The sequence below is a fragment of the Canis aureus genome, chromosome X (assembly GCF_053574225.1).
Source record: "Canis aureus isolate CA01 chromosome X, VMU_Caureus_v.1.0, whole genome shotgun sequence".
NCBI lineage: Eukaryota > Metazoa > Chordata > Mammalia > Carnivora > Canidae > Canis > Canis aureus.
Window position 1 is genome coordinate 43079756 of NC_135649.1, and position 11811 is coordinate 43091566.

At 38.3% G+C, this 11811-nt stretch overlaps 1 pseudogene; it reads left to right on the forward strand.

Annotated features, from left to right (window-relative positions):
• Positions 1 to 4276: 4276 nt before the first annotated feature.
• On the forward strand, positions 4277 to 4538 carry LOC144308232 (small ribosomal subunit protein eS27-like pseudogene; annotated as a pseudogene).
• The last annotated feature ends 7273 nt before the right edge of the window (positions 4539 to 11811 follow it).

The window sequence follows — 11811 nt, forward strand, 5'->3', positions numbered from 1 at the left end:
ATTAAAAGCTAAAAGCAGGTTATGAAACAAAACCAAAACCAAAACCATTTATAATAGCATCGGAAAACATTCAATACCTAAGAGTGAAACTAGGAAAATTGTTCAAGGCCTCTAAGCAGAAAGTTCTACAACATATTTGAGAGGAAGTAAATAAGACCTAAATAAATAGGTAGATTGTAAATGGATTGTAAGTCTCCATATTGTAACGATGTCAGTTCTTGCTAATTTGATCTAGATTCAAGATAATCCCAAGCAAATCCCAGCACGTTATTTTCATTTGTGGAAACTGACAAGCCAATCATAAAAATCATATGTAAATAAAAGTGGCCAAGAATAGGCAAATCAATCTTGAAGAAGAAAAAGAAAACAAAACATAATACCAGAAATTAATCTATATCTAGCTGCAATTATTAAAATAATGCAGTATTGACACAAGGATAGAGAAATAATACCAATGGAACTGTTTGGAGAACCTAAAAACAACTTCACACAATCAGATTTATGTCAATGATGACATTGAAGTTCAATGGGGGAAAGGATAGTGTTTTCAAAAGATGGTACCAAATCACTTGGTTATCCATTCAGGGGAAAATGTATGTTGACCCTTACCTTATACCATACACAGAAATGAATTCTATATGGATTGCAGATATAAATGTGAAAGGTAAAACAACAAAACTTTTCAGAAGAAAACTTGGAAAATATCTTTTTATAGAGTAGCCAACTTGAAGGAGCTCTCAGTGGCCAATTTGGGGCTATATGAACAACAAAGTAAATAATGATAGCAATGGATTATAACCCACAGAATAAAAATAAATATATATGGGTACATCTCGATATAAGTGAATAAGTGAATGAACAAAGCAGCAGGGATGGGGATAGCCCTTTCTTACAGAATAATCCCAATTAATAGATGTAGAAGGAATAATGGAAATTGATAACCATTATTAGGCAAACATCACAGTAATATTTGCTACATGCAAGAAACATTGATGAATGCTAAAATTAGTGGGCAAATGTTTAAGGAGAAGCAGGATATTAGCATAGTCTCAAAGTATCTCCTTTCAAAGGTTTATCAAAGGGCAAAATAAAAAATTTACAATGGAAAAAAGTCTAGCAGACACCATCTCATCCAAGTGATCAAGCTTACTACTATCACTAATAATAGGGCCCATTGACATCATGTACCTCCTGACATGATGCAGAGAAGGACACAACATCACCTCTGTGGTATTCTTGCAAAAGAAAGTGCAGAACCTCAATATAATCATGAGAAAACATCAGACAAACCCAAATTAGGAATATCCTACAAACTAGTACTCTCCAAAAGTGTTAAGTTTATTTTATTAGTTCCTTATTGGTGTTATAACAAATTACCACCAACTAGTGGCTTAAAACAAAATCCATCTATCCTCTTACATTTCTGGAGGCCAGAATCTAAAGTCAAGATGTCAGTAGGGCTGTTTATTTCTGGAGGTTCTAAGGGAAAAATCTGTTTCCTTGCCTTTTCAGCTTCTAGAGGCTGCCAACATTCCTTGGTTAGTGACCCCCTCCTTGCATTGCTCCATCATTTTTCTTCTGTTATTACATCTCCTACTCTGATTCTGATCTCCTGCCTGCCTTCCCCTGATGAGGACCCTTATGATTGATTAATTGGGCCCACTTGGCTAATGCAGAGTGATCACCTCATCTTAAGACCCTTAACTTAATCACACCTGCAAAATCCCTTTTGACATACATGATAACATTCACAGGTTCCAGAGATTAGAACATGGACATCTTTGGGAGCCATTATTCAACCTACCACAGTCATGAAAGACAAAGATCAAGGAACTGTCATAGATTAGAGAAGACTAAGGAGACGTGATACTTAAATACAATTGGATCCAGGACCAGAAAAAGGTCAGCAATAGGCCAACTGGCAAAATTCAAATAAGGTCTATAAATTAGTTAATAATAATGTAATGTTCACTTCCTAGTTTCTATAGCTATACTATGGGTACATAATATGGTAACATCAGGGGAAGCTTGGTGAGGGGGTATGCTGATTTCTAGTAATATTTTATGTAACTTTTCTTTTTTTTAAATATTTTATTTATTTATTCATAGACACACACACACACACACAGAGGGCAAAGACACAGGCAGAGGGAGAAGCAGGCTCCATGCAGGGAGCCCAACTTGGAACTTGATCCTGGGTCTCCAGGCGCTAAACCGCTGCACCACCAGGGCTGCCCTGTAACTTTTCTTAAGTCTAAAATTATTTATTTTTTTAGTCTAAAATTATTTCAGAATAATTAAAAGAAAGACACAAATAACAACAATCACCCACAGTAAGATACCACTACAATTCTACCAAAGGCTAAAATGAAAGAAAAAGACAATACCAACTGTTAGTGAGGATGAAGAGAAACTTGAATTGTCGTTTATCACTGGTGGGAGTATATAAACTCATACAAACATTTTGCAAGCTCTTTGGCAGTATCTTCTAAAGCTAACTATACATTCATTCTCTGTGACCCAGTGATTCCCGTTTCTAAGAGTATACTCCATAGATGTGCAAATACATTGACCAATAGATGTATACATGGCTTTCACTGCCCTGCAGTCTTGAAAGGGGAAGTGAGAGAGACCTATCAACTGTCTTTGGATAGTGGGGGTCACTGCTGTTGGGGAAGCACAGTGGCAGAGTGGGGGTGCTGAGCTTGTGAAAGGGATTGGACAGGCAGTGACCTATATTAACCACAGGGAATCAAAATAAGAAAGAGAAAGAATCACCCAAAGCAAGGGAAAATGGGAAAAGTTCAGAAGGACAAAAAACAATAGAACCAGAGTGCTACTGTCAAAAAGCTGGAACTATGGAGCTTGAAATTACCACCAACAAATATTAAAATGTTGGGCCCTTCAGAGCCTCTTTATAAGGATACCAGAAGCAGCATGTCATATTAAGCCTGATATATGGCAGATTATTGTGTAAACTACTTTATATAAATCCCAATTGATTTACTTATGGTTCATTTGACCTTTGAATTGACCCTGACTTTTTTATTGCTGATTTTTCTCCCTAGTTTTCATCATCCTATTTCCACCCACTTCTAGTTCCACCCACTTACTAAATACAATTGACTCATACATGTGAATTAAATCATTATTGTTCACATTTTTACTCCCCTGTCTCTCAACAATACTCTCAATTTGAACATTTTAGCTTGAACATTTCAGATAGGTTTCATATTTCTATGTCACTTTTCAAACTTTAAAATGACATCCACCTTCACAATCAACAGTTGCTTTATCCCGTGAATTCCCCTCTATTAGGACAGTATGGCATACTTTGGCTTTTGTAGCCTTGAGAGATGTAGAGAACATATACCAGTCCAGGACAGAGTAGCCCAAAGACTTGGGAAATAATATGAACAAAAAAATGTCAAAGAACCTGGCCACAGGGTTTATTGTACGTCAAGTATGTGAATGGTTTTTGTGATAAAATACTGACTGGCTGTTTTCTAGTGTCACCAAAGAAGATAGCAGGGAGTAATTGGCTTAAATTGAGGAACATCATTTTCAATAGAAGCAAGGGAAAATTTTGTGGTGTGGGTTTTTGGTAAGAAAGAAATCTTGGAGATTGGTAGGAAAGAATAGAGTGGTGAAATGGAAAGTGCTTCAGACGAATGGTGACAAAATAAAAGTGCCAATCCCTCCTTACTATAAATGTCACCACCCACAAATCATTTAACTTCTGTGGCACTGTTTCCCCATCTCTAAGATGACTTGATGAGCTTAAGATTTAGTTGTTTTTAAGTATATTGGATAGATTAAGCAGGATCCTTGTTGAGGGAAATTTCCCTACAAGATGTATGGCCAATGATATTTTTCAGTGTAACAAAATACTGTTCAAGGTTATGACGGCTGTGGTGTGATTTTTGCCTTTTCCTTATTTTGTTTGAGTAAACTGCGTTGATACATTTCTTTTCTTTTCTTTTCCTTTTTTAAATTTTTTTAAAAATATTTTATTTACTCATGAGAGACAGAGAGGCAGAGACAAGGGCAGAGGGAGAAGCAGGCTCCCTTCGGGGAGCCGGATGCAGAATTCGATCCCAGGATTCCGGGATCACTACCTGAGCTGAAGGCAGTTGCTCAACCACCGAGCCACCCAGATGTCCCTTCTTTTACTCTTTAAAATAGAACATTTGTCATAGACTAGTATCCCTTATGGATATAGATGCAAAAATCCTCAACAAGTTTTCTAGTGATGATGAAAAGATCATGAAAAGATATGAAAAGATATCCCTCCAAAAGGACCTTCCTCCACCAGTTCCCAAAAGAGAAGAAGAAGCACAAGAAAAAGCACCTGATACAGAGCCCCAACTCCTACTTCAGGGATGTGAAGTGCCCAGGATGCTACAAAATCACCATCATCTTTGGCCATGCACAAATAGTAGTTTTGTGTATTGGCTGCTCCACTGTCCTTTGCCAGTCCATAGGAGGAAAAGCAAGGCTTACAGAAGATATGCTCTTTTAGACAGAAGCAACACTAAAAGCACCCTGAATCAAGATGAGTGGGAAACTATCCCAATAAACACATTTTGGATTTTTAAAAAATCCTCAAAAAAATTTAAAAAATCCTCAACAAAATACTAGCAACCAGAATCCAATAGCATATTACAAAAGATAAAACACCATGACCAAGTGGGACTTACCCTAGGAATGCAAGGGTGATTCAACATAAGAAAATCAATGAATGTGAAGCACTACATTAATAGAAAGAAGAAAAAGCCCATAATCATCTCAATTGCATCAAAGGACATGACCGAGAAAGTGAAAAGACAACCTACAGAATGGGAGAAAATATTTGCAGATTATAAATCTATCAAGGGTCTGGTGTCTAGAACATCTAAAGAATTCTTACAACTCAACACACACACACAAAAAAAGACAAGCAATCCAGTTAAAATGAATGGCAAAGGATTAGAATAGATGTTTATTCAAAGGAGATATACCAATAGTCAACAAGCACATGGAAAGATGTGCATCATCTTTAGTCATCATGGAAATGTGAATCAAAACCACAATGAGGCAGTGAGGTATCACTTCACACTCACTGGGATGGCTATTAACTAAAAACAAAAGGAAAACAATGAATGTTGGTGAGGATTTGGGGAAATTGGAAGTCTTGTACATTACTAGTGGGAATTGAAAATGGCTCAGCCACTGTGTAAGACAATTCAGTGGTTTCTCATAGAAGTAAACATAGAATTACCATATGACCTAAAGAGTTAAAGCACTGAAAACAGGTAACAAACAAATACACGAACACTTTCGTGTGTAGGAGTACTGTTTGCAGTAGCCAAAAGGTGGAAAGAACCCAAATGTCTATCAATGTATAAATGGACAAATTGTGGTATATACATACAATGGAATGTTATTCAAGCCAAAAAATGAATGCAGTCATGATACACACTATGTAGGACATGCAGATGACCCTCAAAAAAGCTATGCTCAGTGAAAAGAAGCCAGACACAAAAGGTCACACATTGTATGATTCCAGAATGTCCAGAATTTACATGCAATACCCGGAATAAATCTGTAGAGGGTGAAGGCAGGTTGGTGGTTGTCAGGGGCAGAGGGAGGGGAAGGAGGAATGGAGAGCATCTGCTTAACATGAATCGGGTTTCCTTTTGGGGTGATGAAAATGGTTTGGAACAAAATAAAGGTAGTTGTTGCACAACATTGTGATTACACCAAATGCTACTGAAATGTTCACTTTAAAATGGTTAATTTTATGTGATGTGAATTTTACCTCAATAATAAAAAAGTTTTAAAAATAGAAAGCTTGAATTTGACTTGCTGCCTATTCACATATGTCCTGGAAAAAAAAGTTTCTGTCTAGTACTTAACTACTGGCTTATTTTAAAGCAAACATTTAAGGAATGTGGACCTACATGGGTTCTTGGATTATTTGGAGTAGGAAAGTTATTTGGAGACCAATGGAGGGGGGGGATTAGCCTTGAAGCAAATTTCTCATTGTGCCTTTCAATCTATGGGCATACAATGAGAAATATTTTATGAATATTTAGAATCTTAATAAATCATTCTGAAATTCATGAAGTTAGCTTCGTAGGATCGGACCCTAGGGTGGTCTTTTCTTAAGCTTTTTTTTTTTTTTTTAAAGATTTGTGTGTTATTTTCACAAAGTTTCGCTTTAAAATGTTTGAGTGTTTTTTGGAAAGTGATTTATATGGAGCACATTAATGATTGTTTAAGTACTAAAAATAGATATATTCACAATAATGTACTATTGGGAGATGCCTGGGTGGCTCAGTGGTTGAGCATCTGCCTTTGACTCAGGTCATGATCCTGGGGTCCTGAGAGCGAGTCACACATCAGGCACCCCGAAGGGAGCCTGATTCTCTCTGTCTATGTCTCTACCTTTCTCTCTGTGTCTCTCATGAATAAATAAAATTTAAAAATTTTTTAAAAGAATGTACTATTTGTAATAGTCCCAAACTGGAAATTATCCTAATGTTCTTTAACAGTAGAATGGATAAATTAATACAATGAAATACTACACTGCAATGGGACTGAATGCAATGCTACTACACACAATAATATGGATGTATCCCACAGGTAATGTGAAGTAATAAAAGCCAGACATGAAAGAGTACATATTGGATGATTCCATTACAGTTCAAAAATGAGGAAAATTACTCCATGGTGTTATATATTAGGGTGATGATTACCTTTGCAGGGGCCAATTACTGAAATAGGTCACAAGGGGACTTCTGGGGTGTTCTCTCCCTTTTAAAAAATATACATTTTTAAGAGCAGTTTTAGGTTCACAGTGTTATTGAGCAGGAGATACAGAGAAGTCCTATATAACCTCTGCTCCTTCACATGCATAGCCTCTCCCATTATCAATGTTCCCCATGACACTGGGAAACATTTGTTAAAATCGATGAACTTACACTGATACATCATAATCATCCAGAGTCCATAGTTTACATTAGAGTTCACTCTTGGCGTTGTACATTCTATGGGTTTGGACAAATGTGTGATGACATGTATCCATCATGACAGTATCATACAGAGTAGCTTCACTGTGCTAAAAATCCTCTATGCTCCACCTATTCAACTCTCCTTCCCTGACAACCATTGATCCTTTTACTGTCTTCACTGCTTTGCCTTTTCCAGAATGCCGTATAGTTGGAATCATACAAAATATAGCCTTTAGTTGTTCTTTTTTTGCTCTGGATGCTGGTTACATGGACGTGTTCAGATTGTGGAAATTCGTCAAACAGCACACCTGATTTGTGGTTTTCTGTATGTATGTTATACTTCTATTAAAATATCCCAAAGCAAACAAAATCAGCAGACAACACCACAATCCCTCAAGCTCACAAACGCTTTTGGCTAACTGCCCTATATCTCTTTCCTCCTGCTTATCACGGCCAACTTCTTGAGTTTTCTATACACATTGCCTCTATTTCCTTACTTTCCTCTCATTCCTCAACCCACTCCAATCTGGCCTTCTGTCCCCATAACTCTACTAAAATAGCTCTCACAAAGATCACCAATGGCCTCCCATGTTGTTAAATCCAATGGAAAATTTTTTATCCTTGACTTGCTTCACATCCCAACAATATTTAATACTGCCGACCATGTCCTCATTTTCCAAAACATTCTCTCCTCGTGGATTTTGTGACACAATCCTCTCATGGCTTTCTTCCTACTCTTCTGACTACTCCAGCTCTGTCTCTATCCTCCTCTTTGTAGGCATTAAAATGGTTTCTGGAAGGGTTTATATTTTAGCTCTAGGTTTTCTCTTTCTACACTTATCTCCTTAAGTGACCTCATTCATTCCCATGGCTTTCAACTCAACTTATATACTAACTCCCAAGTTACAGCAATATCCCTGACTTCTCTAACCTCACCCTAATATATTCATTTACCTAATATACATCTCCATTTGAATGTCTCAAAACATCTCAAACTTAGCTTCTCTAAGACTAAAATCTTGATTTCTCCCTGTCCCAAGCCTTTTCCTTATTCATCTCGGTAAACTGCACCAGCATCCATCCACTTGCTCAAGCCAGGGATTTTTTTTTTTTTGTATTCACCAGTGGCTCATGCCCCCAATGTGGGAGTCTGACACCTCTCTTCCTAACTGTCAACTCTAGTCATGAAAAAATGGGGGACTGTGGGTGAAGGTGAAAGGATTCACAGCAATCTTTTCTGGAGCTTTCTCTGAGGTCCGACCAGGTAAATATCTGTAGTAGATGTTGTGAGGCACCATTGAGGTCTCTCCCTCCTCCTCCCCCTCCCTCCACCCTCCAGCTGCTGGAAGTGTTTAATGCTGATGACTCACAGTTATGTCCCTCTCTTGGAATTGCTCTTAGCCAAAGATGGACCTGCCCAAGGTTATGCACTTTCAGGTAGGTTATGGTGTGGTAAGCAGCACATAGCTAATGAGAATACAGAGGCTCACCTCCCTAGGCTCAATTTTTGACAATTCTGAAAGGTCTTCCTGGCTCTGGAGCTTCCTATGGGAATAGCTGTGGCTTTCCAGTTCAACTTCTCCTCCCTAGTCTTGCTTTCCTCACTCCCTCACAGGCATTGGTCCCAAGTGTACTCCCTTATACCTTCCTGGTATGCAAATCTCTGCATCAGAGACTATTTTCAGGAAACCTGACCTAAGATAACAAACTGAAAATAGATTTACCTAGAAGACTGAGGAGGAAGAAGTAACACTCCAATTGACACAAAAAGACAAGTATTAATACTAGGGAGGGGGCACTTGGGTGGCTCAGTGGTTGAATGTCTGGCTTTGGCTCAGGTCGTGATCCCAGGGTCCTGGGATTGAGTCCCGCATCCAGCTTCCCACAGAAAGCCTGCTTCTCCCTTTGCCTATGGCTCTGCCTCTCTCTGTGTGTCTCTCATGAATAAATAAATGAAATCTTTGAAAAAAAAATACTAGGGAGGGGTGGGGGTGAAGCAACTCTACCTTAAGGAAGAAAAGATGGCTGCAGTACAAAGAATAAATTGGAAAGTCTGTATTTTTCAAGGCACAGCTAATAAAGATTCCACCTCTGCTCAGCAGCAGATTTCAGCTGGATCCCTTTTTATGCATCTAGTCTAGGTTACCACTCACTTCTGTTTCCTTACAAAAACAAAATCCTGGTCAGGTGCCTGGGTGGCTCAATCAGTTAAGCATCCAACTTTTGGTTTTGGCTCCAGTCAAGATCTTGGGGGTCATGAGATTGAGTCCCATGTCGGGCTGTATGCTCAGTCCAAAGTCTGCTTGAGATTCTCTCCCTCTTCCACTGCACCCCCCTTGCACTCTCGCTCTCAAATAATGAAATAAATAAAATCTTAAAAAAAAAAAACCACCACTCCTGGCCCACCAACCCCCCCAAAAATGGCACTTTGCTCACAGCCACAGTATGAAAGGGCTGGTGGTGGAGGCTCCTTCATCCTCTGTGCACATCTGTCCCCAATGCACAAATACACAAACACACACACACACACACACACACACACACATGCACACACAAACAATGACACAGAATATTAAGTGCCACAGACCAGGGTCTAAAAAATACTATACACCTACCCAAGGATATTTATATATATGTATATTTTTTAAAGATTTATTTATTTATTTTAGATAGAGAGAGGAAGTGAGAGTGAGTGAGGGGAGGTGCAGGAGGCAAGAAAACTTCAAGCAGACATCCCCCGCCCTGCCACCACTAAGTGTAGAGTTTGATGCAGGGCCCGATCCCACGACCCACGAAATTGTGAGCTGAGCAAAAACTAAGAATCAGACACTCAATCAACTGAGCCACCCAGGTGCCCTGAGGATATTTATATTTTTGAAAAAAAATCACCAGAGTTGGGGTGCCTGTGTATCTCAATCAGTTAAGCATCTGCCTTCAGCTCAGGTCATGATCTCAGAGATGTGGGATCAAATCCCACATCACATTGGGCTCCCTGCTCAGTGGGAAGTCTTGCTTATCTCTCTGTCTGTTCCACCCCCTGTTCATGCTCTCTCTCTCTCTCTCTCAAATAAATAAAATCTTTTAAAAAATCACCAAAGGGGAAGACTATACTCCAACTCAAGAATTAAGGATTTATACTTGTTTTCTACAGTTTTATAGTTTTAGCTCTTGTATTTTAAGTGTCAGATTCTTGAGGTAATTTTTGTATATGGTGTAAGGTAGGGGTTCAAATTCATTCTTCTGCATATAAATATCCATGTGTTCCAGCACAGTTTGTAGAAAAGACTATTCTTGAGCCATTGAAATGTACTGGCACCCTTGTCAAAAATCAATTGACCAGAAATGGTAGGGCTAGCATTTAACTCTTTCTTTGAAAATCATTTTTTATGTTCACTAAGGCGAAAGTAATATATATTCAGGACACATGGATGGCTCTGTTGGTGAGGTATGTGACTCTTGATCTCAGGGTCATGAGTTCAGGCCCCACACTGGGCATGGAGGTTACTAAAAAATAATAGTGTGTGTTCATTGCAGAAAAATATATGTGAACAAAAATGAAGATCATGTATCATTCCACCTTCCAATCTCAATGTCACACAATCCACTACTGTAAACATTTAAAAAATATCCTCCCAGACTGTTTTCTGAAGTGTAGTGTTTTACAAAAATGATGTTATACTATAATGCTGATTTGTAGCTTGCTTTCAAAACAGCCTCACAGTGCCATTGATATATTTCCATGTCAGTAAGTATAGATCTATACCACATCATTGGTTTTATTGACTTCATGACAATCCATAGTATGAATGTGCCTTAATTTTTTTAACCCTTTCTCCTATTGTTAGTCATTAGGTAGCTTCCAATGTTTTCTCAATATAACATAGCTGTCATGAATACCCTTATGCATACATCTTTACACACCTGTCCAGTTATTTCAGAAGTAGCAAACTGCCAACACATTGGCTGATTTCTACTCACAATTGTGTTTTGTTTGGACAGCACATCTTTTTAAATAAAAAAAAAGTTGTGTTGAACTCGGAAGATCCGTTAGGATATATTTCTAGAAATAGGATTGCTGGGTTTCATAACATTCAGTTCTGATTTAGCAAGGTTCTGCTATTTGCTTGTCCTCAAATGATCATTGGACTCTCTCCCTGGGATAGTATCATAATGGGTGAGTGGAAGACAGAGAGGATGGTGATCTTGAGAGGCAAGCCTTTAGAATGATTCTCTGAATTTACTGATGACCTTACCAAAAAATGTCTCTTTCGGGATATAGTCTATCAAACCAGGAGGACTACAGGCTTAAATACCAAAAGACCTAGATCTAGCTATTTGACTCTGCTATTATTATATAGCTCTGTAACTTAGGGCTATCTATTTAACCTCTCTCGGTCTCATTTCTTTACAAGGTTAGAATCAAATGAGATACTGTGTGAAACGCATTTTGAGATGCACGGAGTTCTATACAATTATAAGGCAGCACTTGGTTTTGTAAATTGCCAAAAGTGTGTTTACATGGGATCAAACAGACTTAATCTTAGAGTGTAAAGCATTGAAGCATTGTCCACTGTCAGAACCCCGCTTTTAGAGGAGCTACTTTCCAAGGATAGACATGACTCTAGGTTGCCAGGATCTGATCTGGTGCACTTTAGTTTTACAGTCTTTTACAGATGGTTTCACATGCCAGATATTGTGGGTACAAAGATGATTATGATTAGTCCTTGTCTTTGCAGAGCTTAACAGTCCACTAGGAAGAGACAAATATGTATTGAGATCATCAGACAACAGAGGGATAAAGGATGTAATAGAGGAG